At 44.4% G+C, this 11,280-nt stretch overlaps 1 long non-coding RNA gene across 1 annotated transcript; it reads right to left on the reverse strand.

Annotated features, from left to right (window-relative positions):
- Positions 1-1,622: 1,622 nt before the first annotated feature.
- On the reverse strand, positions 1,623-9,912 carry LOC149366828 (uncharacterized). The gene is made up of 3 exons (XR_016286902.1): positions 8,838-9,912; positions 2,617-2,655; positions 1,623-1,668 (listed from the first exon to the last, which is right to left on the reverse strand). It is a non-coding gene; the product is annotated as an uncharacterized LOC149366828 (long non-coding RNA).
- Positions 9,913-11,280: the final 1,368 nt, after the last annotated feature.

Consider the following 11,280-nt stretch of genomic DNA (forward strand, 5'->3'; position numbering starts at 1 on the left):
GACTTCCTATCATTTCAGCTTCCAAGCACTCTATGCAAGCAGAGTGAAAAATTCAGTGGGCACATCACTGCAGACTGAAAAAAAACAAAAATTATCACTGCAGCATTGTGCTATTTTAGATTACCTTTTGTAGGTTTATTGCTAGTGGAGGTACAACCATATCTACATGCAGAATTACTAAGGATGTAGAAATATTTAGCACGATCTAAAAGATACATTAGAATATGAAGCAATAAAGTACCACAAAACAAACACATCTATGTGAAAGTCTACCGACAAACTAGGCAACAGTGCAAGAAAATAATATTGCAAAAGATGGGCACAGTGCCAGCAAACATTTAGGTTCCTCAGCATTTGGTTGGGACCTAAGGTGCAACTTCATTATGATGGACTAGGAGTTTATTCTCCAGGTACATGTCCACATCACGGCTCAATACGCTCAAAGACTGCATCCTGGATAATTTCACACTGGTGCAAATTGCACAACCAATGGCTATGGCCTACAGCAATTTGACAAGATGCAAGCATTATACTGTGCTGCACGACTGCTGCAGCCGAGCAGCATACAATTACCCCCAAGTAATGGGTACTTACTCTTGCCGCAGATGGTCTCATCTGCCTTCAGCGCACTGCCTAATTTGTTGGAAGGTGCAGATTTTTCATAATGCAGCTTAACTGTCAGCATGGCGACAACATGGCTATGTTCACTGCCACACCTGCAGCAGCACGGCTAATGCTGTCTGCTTTTCCCAGATCCTATGTAACCACAACTCAATAACGCTGCATAAAGAGATGAATCGTCCTCCTTCATGTCATGCGCTGAAGTGTCTATCTATGGTGTCTTGAGCACTTCAAGTGCCACTACAGAACTAGCAAGAAGGATCTAGTGCATGTTCAATTGTTGCCACTGCTGCTGCCTGTGAAGTTACGATTTTTGCAAAGCCATGGCAAAAGCCTGCATTTCAGAATGTTTGATTGTATATTCACTGTTTAGATGTATCGTTCTTGGCAAAAGTAACGAAGCAATGAGTTTTATTTCTGAGCCTATAGCGGTGCACTTATGGCACCCCTAAGCTAATCCTCAACAAAGTAAGCAGAACCCCTTTGTTCAGCTCACCTTTCGAGCCTATTTCATCTTCAGCAGTGCCGCAAGGGCTCCATTATATGGCTGAGAAGCAAACCCTTCTGTCTACTTTTCACAGAGGCGGTGGTACACCTGTAGAGGAACTAGTGTTTAATAGCCTTGAAAGGGAACAGTAGTTTACGATAGGCAGCGAGGTGTTGGAAGCATAGTTCAGCAGACTCACATTCAGATCATGATCCGAGTCATCAGTCTGGGCTCAGGATCAGATCATGTTCCTATTTTTTTTTCCCTCCTCGTTTGCTAATTTATGTTTACTTGCTGCCACAGCCAAGGATGCTTGAAGGTGAGGAGGCTTGGTGACATCTGATGGCTACCGAAGAAGAGGATTTCACGGAAGCGAGGCAGACAGCCTTTTGTCCCTTCCCCTTTACTAGTTTACGCGGCTGCAGGTGTGGTGATGAACCACGCGAGGATGTGTCGGAAGCTTCCATCAAGTTCCACACTGTTGCTGCATGGGAGTCTCTTGTCATGCGTCTTCGTCGGCTCAGGGGCATGCCACTTGTGATGAGTGAGACCAGGTTTGTCTTGAGTCGAAATCAGTGAATGAGCCCAAATGAGTCATGAGTCAATATGAGTGAGTTCAGATGAGTCATGGGACGAAATAAGGGTGTGATTTCGGATGAGTTGCGAGTCTAAACTGAGCACAAATATAGCGAGGGTCAGTGAGTCATGAGTTGCAATGAGTGGCTGTTCAGGTGAGTCAGAAGTTGAGGTGTAAATGAGTTTGAGTTCATGAGTTAGAGAGAGCCCAGGCCTATGCTTGTGTGAATCAGAGTAAGCCCATAGGTTGACCAAACTCTTGTGAGTGAGCCTGAGTGAGCAGTTATGATTTTGCCGAGGTATGGTTGGAAGTGGCAAGGAAATACATCCACTTGGGGCAGGTAGTGACTGCATATCCAGATCATGAGAGTGAAATAACTACGAGAACAAGAATGATGTCATGTACATTTGGCAGGTACTCTCAAAATCATGACTGACAATTTACGAATATCCCTCGAGAGAAACATATATAACAGCCGCATCTGGAGGATAACAAAAAAAGGTCCAACTTAAATTGATGACAATGCAGTGAGCTGTGGAAAGGAAAATGATAGTTGTAATGTTAAGAGACGGGAAGAGAGCAAAGTGGATCAGGAAACAAAGCAAGTTCATGACATCCTAGTCAAAACCAAGAAAAACAAATGGATGTGGGCCGGGCATATAATGTGAAGGAACGATAATCAGTGGACATTAAGAGTAACAGGCTGGATTCCAAGAGAAGCTAAATGTAACAGGAAGTGGCAGAAAGGTAGGTGGGTAGATGAGATTAGGAAGTTTGTCTGGATGGGATGGCTGCAGCTAGCATAGAACAGAACTGGGATATTTGGAGAGGTATAAGAAAGGCCTTTGTCCTGCAATGGGCATAGTCAAGCTGATGACGACGCTGACAACATATCTCCACACAGTACTCATTAATGTTGCATTTCACTTACCTTTCGCCGTAGCACAGATGCAGTTTGAAGGTGCTCTCACTGCGCAGTTCCCAAAAGGTATCTTTTGTGACAACTCTCCAGCAGCAAGAGCAATGCACATACAAAGGACTGCTTTGAGTCAGCATCGGCTCTTTTCAAATTCAACTTTTATTAGAGAATTTTTTTCTCTATGCATTTCACACAAACTTCTGCATTGTCAGTCAGGCGAACAACTGTAACAGTATAGCATAAAGGCACATGGAAAGTTCAGGTTGACAAAAAGAGGTGCCTGCATTCAGTAAGGCAGCAAGGTCAGTGAATGTTCCTAAATGTAAACCTGCCACTAGCACAACAGCATGGGAGGCAGCATAAGAAACCCCTGTGCAACTGACAGTTTCTTCAGCATGGTCAGCAATGTCACCAAAAATTAGCAAGAGATTACACAATGGAATTGCAGGGGGCTCTCTATAAAGTTGGGGAAATTAAACCAAAGTTATTATAAGGCCAGCTGCATTCCCGATGCAAGAACAGAATCGACTCGTACTATCGCGGGATATATTCGGTACCAGTGCCCTTCCATTCATGATAAACAAGCAAAAGCAGAGACAGAAATACCAGGAAAAGCTGCTGTATACACTAAGGCCAACATTCCCCGAACACTGCTTGACTTGAACAAGTGGTGCAATAGTCAGCAAGAAGTAGTTGCGGTACTCATGCGGCCAAGCAAATCATCACTGATATTAAAGCCCCTTCAAACTCGACCCACAAACACTGTGACCAGTCTTCGATGGGTCAGAGGCATTGGTCATTCATGTCCTGGAGCACCAATACTACCAGGTGGAGACATTAACACTCTGTACACTGCTTGGGGATATAATTATGACTCAAAAAGAGATGATGAAATTTACAATGTCCTCACAAAGCTGTAGTTTACAATGCAGAATCACCCCACAAACATGCACCAGATCTGATGTGGTGGAAGGGTCACGGTACAGTGCAGTTGGAGGCAGAATTGGATGCATGGGGTAGTGACACCACTCATGCTAGAATAGGTTCTAATTTGGCACAAATGAGGACGATTTGAAGGAAAGTTTCTGTAGCGCATTGGGATGGTGTACACAAGATATTCGAACCCACACCATATACTCTTGCGGCCACCTTACGAACGGTTCTCAAGAAACACACCCTTCATAATGACAGTGAACGGAGATCAGACAACTCATGATTTTCACTTTCTACAACTTTGGACACGTCGAAAACAGGCGGAGATACACACTGGTCGGCATCCTGAGGGCATGCAAAGAAAGACAGCCATCAACCAAGTGTTGGATCAGGCAATGGCATAGTGAAACGCAACTGGCTTATAAGAGGTGCAGCAATGGTTTCTATCGTCTGGGACAGGAACGACCAACAGGACTTTCAAAGGCATGGAAAGGGGGCAGAAAATCAAAGAGATCATGCTGCTGGGAGAGTACTTGGCTCACCCTGCAGCTCACGTCAGAGGCGTTAACAGCTCATGCAGCAGTCCTTTTCTTTCCTAAGCTTGCACAGTCTCCAGAACTACCACCGACAAAGGACACGGTTGACAAGGTAGGGATAACATCAACATTTACGAAACCAGAGTTATTGGCTGCTACAGAAGGAGCAAGTGGGAGAACTACAGCAGGACATGTCTATTTTCCTTAATAAGTCCTTAAGAACTTAGGAGGAGACACTACTGATGGCCTTCTGGGTGTAATAAATGAGGTTTGTCAAAGAGACTAGACTGGAAACAATCAGCCGTGGTCCCAATACCAAAAGCTGCAGAATATCCCACAAGCACATAATAATTATGGCCTATCTTGCTGACACAATATGTAAAATCCGTTTAAAGATGAATGCCATGTGCCTATCATGGTGGTTCCTATTAAGCCTAGGCATGGAAATTGGGTTGGCTATACTGGTTGAAGAGGTCATACTTGCATCGCCCTACAGCCAACTTGTACGCTCTGTGGCAGCTACAAAAGTGTTGAAAACATATGACAACGTGTCACATGCTAAGATCTCGGAGACCATGAAAGATGTGGGTCTTCTCCTATCTTACAGGTCACCAAAGTAGTACATAACCTGCTTAAGGACAGGACATTCTCTATCAGGCTCAATGGAGAACAAATCAGTAATATACCTCAAATAGAGCTCAAAAAGCTTTACTAAATAGAGGAGTGTCACAAGGTTCAGTTTTAAACCTCTTACTTTTGAATATCACGTAGAAAGGCTACAGGGGCAGTTCATGATTTGTGCAGACGATGTCACAGTTTGGTTCACTCATAACCATACACCATATACAATAGACCATATTCACGCTATCAATCAGGTGATATAAAAATGTGCAGAATATAACCAGCCCCTACATATAGCCTTTATTGATTACGAGAAACCGTTCGACTCAGTAGAAACCTCAGCAGTCATTGCGGAATCAGGGTGTAGAAGAGGGTTATGTGAAAATATTGGGAGATATAATTTATAACGATTGCACAGCTACCATAGTTCTCCATAAAGTCAGCAATAAAATTCCAATACGGAAAGGTGTCAGGCAGGAAGACACGATCTCGCCTATGCTATTCACTGCCTGTTTACAGCAGGTATTCTGGGGCCTAGAATGGGAACAGGTGGGGATAAGAGTTAATGCAGAATACCTAAGTAATCTGCGATTCGCTGATGGCATTGAATTGCTAAGCCACTCAGGACAAGAACTGCAAAGCATGATCAGTCAGTTAGACAGGCAGAGCAGAACGGTGGGGCTAAGAATTAACATGCAGAAAATCAAAGTAATGTTCAACAGCCTAGCAAGGGAACAGCAGTTCGCAAATGGTAGCGAGGTGCTGGAAGTAGTAAGAGAATATGTCATGAGAGGGAAATAACTAGAAGAATAACAATGGGTTGGAGCACATATGGCAGGTTCTCTCAGATCATGAATGGCAGTTTACCAATATCCCTCAAGAGAAAAGTATACAACAGCTGTATCTTACCGGTACTCTGTTAAGGCGGAGGCTTGGGCAAGTTAGTACATCATATGTAAGTAAAACAGCGCTAGACAAGGGACGAAGCGCCTTGTGCTGTGTTGTTCTTCCTTCGTCCCGTGTCTAGCGCTGTTTTACTTACCGGTACTCACTTATGGGGCAGAAACGTGGAGGCTAACAAAGAGGGTCCAGCTTAAAGCTACAGAAGAAAAATGATAGGCGTAACGCTATGAGTTCGGAAGCGGGCGGAGTGGGCGAGAGAACAAACGCGGGTTAATGACATCCTAGTCGAAATCAAGAGGAAGAAGTGGCCTTGGGCAGAGCATGTACTGCGAAGGCAAGATAACCGGTGATCCTTAAGGGTAACGGAGTGGATTCGAAAAGAGGGCAAGCGTAGCAGGGGGCGGCAGAAAGTTAGGTGGGTGGATGAAATTAAGAAATTTGCGGGAATACGGTGGCTGCAACTGGCGAAGGACAGGGATAATTGGAGAGACATGGGAGAGGCCTTTTCCCTGCAGTTGGCGTAGTCAAGCTGATGATGATAATAACCAGCTTGAGAGACAAAACCTGCACGTACAAGAAGCCTTAAAGACACGGGAAGAGTATGCCTGCTAAGCAGGCCTGGAAGCCACCAGAGACAAAAGTCAAGCTACATTCATGCGGCTGACAAAAATTAAAGACACCAATTGGCAACTAAAAGAGTTCGAAATGAGGCATCACAAGAGGCAGATGTGCTGAGAGTCCTTGGACTAGACAATCATAAGTATGGGAAAGGAACACAATGGTGCCATAACACGTAAATAGCAACAGCAACTTTTGTACACCTGATCAAACATATATAACCTTGTGGAGCAGGAGCCTGAACAGAGATGGCCAGATGTTTTGTACGATCGGTGCTTCAACCCTGTCTACTATATCAGGCTCAGTTATAATGACTAAGGGGACAGTGGGTGGCATTGGAAACAATATGCAATGCAAGCTATCATGGCCTTGCCAAAACATCCAAATTCTTCAGAAACATGCAAGCCTTAACACATTGGCTGAACTAATTGAACAGCTAGAGGCAGCAAGAAATCTAAAGTGAAAGTATGTTATACCCATAGCGTCTCCGTACAATGAGGAGACAGTTCAAACAGTGATGATGGCAGACGCCCCCTCCATGGGAATACATGACGATAACCACAAACAAGACAATTAAGTCTTGTCACAAAGAGAAGCCAACAACTCGAACCCTGGTCGGTGTATGTCCGGGAACATGCATAGCATATAAGGATGTTTGGTCAAAGAAGAGGGCGATAGAACAGCAGCTACCAGCCCGACACACAGAGCCAAACATACATCATAGATACATATCGGGCCACCGACCCACTTGTCATGGAGCCATACACAGCATGCGATGCTATGGAGGCCATAAATGACATAGTGTGTATAACAGAAGCTCATATTTACACAGACTCCTAGTGGCCTTAAAACAACTAAATAGAGTGACAAGGGCACTAAGCGTAACTTGGGCGATACATGCTCTCAATAAGCAAACAAAAAACGCATCCGGATACAGTGGACAAAAGAAGGCATCGTGGGTGGGTACAGCTGAAGGTGCTGAGAATGTTGACAGAGGATAGCAGACACAATCATACACCAAGTCCGGAACACTAATGGATCCCCTGCCTGCCAAAATCAGGCGGCGGCATTGCAAGTGAAAAACCCCCGGAGAAGCAGCCTGTGTGGGCCACCTAGATCACATGACCTCGTGGTGTCATCACAACTGGCCCATTCAATTGTGAGCACACACTGCAGGTGGCAGTTAAATTAATGACTAGTTGCTTGGGAAGAGCAGCCTGGGTCGCCCAAGCACCACCGGCGACAGCACCTGCCATTGCAGGGCTGTTTGCCGTGTCTCGAGTGTTTTCTTCCCTATGTGGTTGCCTTTTTTTGTGCTGCAGTTATGTCCAAGCTAAGCAACCAATTTTCCCAAAAGCTGGTTTTACTAAACCACCAGGAGTAGTATAGGACCCCCAGGAATCTATGAATGTAAAGTAGGGAATGATCAACTGCACATATATTAGCGTTAACCCATTAATGAAATTGCATCATACCCTTAAGGTGCAATTTTTTTATGCGCGCTCAGCTATTCCCATCTTAACATCTCTTTTAAGAAAAAACACAGGATTCCTGCATGTACTTTCTCCCTCTCTCACATACATAATCGGACAAGTGCCCCTCAGAAGGATAAGGGCTAGGGCCGCACTTCCCCTGTCAGCGACATGCCGATGGAGTTCTGAAGACAACACAGGACCCAGCACTAGCCCAAAGAGTTCCATGCCACCCGCAGAGGTGGATATTAGCCACCTGCTGTAGACCTGTGCAAGGACAAGGGCTTCAAGGACTTGTACATTACAGGAAGTGCAACTTACAGCCAGAAAGGAGGAAGAGCTCTTCAAGTGGCTGACCGACGATAATAACAGCTGGAGCCTGCTCAGGTTGCTGAATGAAAATAGCCTATATGGCTTTTTATAGTACAAAGCCTGCCAAAATTATGCATTATGGTAAGTGTTCGAATTAAAGGAACTTCAACAGTGATATGACATTCTTCAGTTCCCCATCAATGCTGTCTTTCCAACACTGTCAATTTTTCGAGTTTTGACTCCTCGTTTTGCGCCAAGTGGTGGAGGTAAAGTAAGCGCTTATGATTACAGTGATTAAGCGTCAATAAGTCGAAGCTTTTCGTAATTTCCATCATGGTTTCATACACCTTATAGTCATTGTCAGCATGTTTTGCATGCCTAGTAATCCTACTGGGCCAAGAATCAATCGATTAGATGATAGCCTGCGGCAATGCCAATAGCTTTTTTTTTAATATAGTACCCTCAGGGTGAAAGTAAACAGCAGAGTGAGGGGGCTGCTAATTATTAGTACACATCTCGAATAACATCGAACGATGGGACTGCCTTAAATCGGGTTAGTATTTAGAAATCGCACTGGGTGTGATCATTATAAGCTATTAAGATTATTTCTACCAAGGCAAGTCCTGGAGAGGCAGATGCCTTTCCATACAAACAGGCAGTTCGTTTGCGTTTGTTACTGATCGTCAATCGCACCGTCACACAACACTACGGTGCTTAGGAGATCGCATTGCTCTTTAAAGTTGTTTATTTGCTCGCTGTGAACTACAATCTCCGCAGCTACAGAAAATGCATCGCATACGAAACGTCTTATTTTCCAGCAGCTGTACGCTATACTCACCTTGGCAGTGGGATGCACTCCGTTTTCCGTCCGCACACATCGCAATAGGCGTCAGTGCCCTAACTTCACGATTACATTCATGGTATACGTCGACTGACCGCACTTACGTTGACTCCAATCAGCTTTACCTCGACAAGAGTTACAAACCGTAAGAGAATATCCTTCAACATTGTCATTCGTCTGCCACGGACACTGTATGTACTGTACGCGTACTTTTACAACGGCTGCAGTGCAAGCCGCCATTCTCTTGCGAAACGTCGAAAACATTCTAGCTTCTGCATAGCTAGCCTCGTTTATCACGGCACTTCTAAAAAAAAGGCAGCGCTGTTAACGTGTCGGAAACAAGCACACAGCGCCCATCGAAACACCAGCACACACAAACGAAACAGACACGCTCAACGTTCACAGTCGCGTTTGTAAATGTAAACAAACATGGGTCATGGGTGCTGATGATGATGGTAGCCCAAAGCGCTTCCGGTGTCATAGGCGCGGCGTTTGAAAAAATTCGCGCCGGTGCAGACGACGCCGACGACGCGTGTCGCACTGGTTTTGATAAGACAGCGCGGCAAGCGAAGCATTCCGCGCAGTGCTCGATAAGGCACCGGTGCAGGTGACTCGGCAGCTTTTTTCCTCAACATTTAGTTCAACTCTAGTTATTCCCTTTCTTTAAAGAGCTTATTCCCATTAAGCCATACAGTCTGTTTGGCAAATAATGCATACTTGGAGGTGGACTTTTCAATTTAAACAAGAAAAATAAAAGATAAAAGTACACCAATCTCAGTTTTCGAAATCCGGATTTAACTGAAAGAAGTCAGTATTTCTGGTATGCAAGCCATGGCTTGTTGAATGTGGGTTACGCTCAGTAAAAGTTAAGAATAACTAACTAGGGAAGCCAGGGGAATGACGAGAAATGGCAGTGCTGAATAAGCAGCGCAGTTTTGAAATTTGAGGTATTGCTCCTCTAGCTTACATGCCTCTGCAGACCAGGAAGCATCACCTCCCCACCACCTTCTGGCTAAGCACTCTTTGTTCGCTATCATCACCTGCCCATAGAAGTTAGTCAGTTAGGTAGCGAACCAACTGTATGTCGAACACTAACATGAAACTGTGCATGGACTTCATGGAAAGGTGGCTACTGTGACGACTGAACGACAGTTCCGTAGCTGCCATCCACACTCAGACCACATGATGCCTTGCCCTAGCGCTCACAGCAGCGCAACAGCCAAACGATAACACAACACCTAGTTCGTAGAATTAAACTTCCACCCCGTTTTTGTCTGCCGGCAGTCTCGTTTAACTTGAGTTACTCTCTTAATGATGGGAGCAATTTTTTCTACAAGTTTCAATAAGTAACTTTTGATCACGCAGAATTGCTACAATAAGCCACCGAAGAAAGTCAGTATTTTATTCGTCGGAAATTATACTTGCCAAAGAAATAAAAGAATTTTCCATTCTGAAATAACAGCTGAGAAAGGTCCGCCGAATTTACAAAAAATAAAAGCTGAAAAGTCCAACCCCCTATGTATACGCCAGCAACACAAAAGATGACCGACAGTTTCATATGTGATTGCACCACTGCTTACAGTCTGAGGCATGGTAGGTTACCTTATTTCTCTCAACGTCACATTTTACAGCGCTAGCTGTGCAAGAGTCTGTTTCTGCAATTTTCAACATGCTGATAGGTCACTTGTGCACACTGGATTAGCGCACATGCATAATACAGTAACGTTGCAGTTTGGGCATGTTGGTATGACATGACATGGAAGTTTTTAGCACACAACCAGACAAGGATGGTGAAGGAAGACAGAAGCACATGAGCACTCGCATTTTCCTGTCTTTCTTCATAGTTCTCGTCTGGTTGTGCACTGACGCTTTCATATCGTGCATTATGCAAGCAGATTGACCCTTGCACATCCCCCATAACTCACAACACTGGTCTAGCACCATGACAGCACTCTGCATAATACCCCCCCCCCTTCAGCCACAGCTTACCATTTCATTAGAATCCAGTCCATAAAAATGTTTTCACAAAGTCCAGTAAATGTCATTTTTTTTCTTTTACTTTCTTTCTTTAACTTCCTACACTACTGTACGTACCATATTAAAAGCGCAATGATGAGTACATACTTCATTATGTTTTGTATAGCAGGTATGATAGTTTGACCACTTCAAGAAGCGTGGAGAACGCAAGCAATTTCTAAAAAATACCGTGTTCCACACCTTATCCTTACTGGCATTGCAGCGGGCTTACAAAGATTTCCAAATTTAACAGACTATCTACCCGCACTGGGCGGTCAACAGTTAACATAGTAAAGGTACTTTGAGGGTATCTTCTTAGGACATGTTCTGAGAAAGCACACCCTTAATGATTGCAGAGTAGTAATCTATCACTTTAAGGTAACTTCAAAGTGTCCTCAGTGTCCATTTGAAATGCACTTAGGCG

This window comes from Amblyomma mixtum, chromosome 1 (assembly GCF_055824585.1).
Source record: "Amblyomma mixtum isolate Tamu chromosome 1, ASM5582458v1, whole genome shotgun sequence".
NCBI classification, from domain to species: domain Eukaryota; kingdom Metazoa; phylum Arthropoda; class Arachnida; order Ixodida; family Ixodidae; genus Amblyomma; species Amblyomma mixtum.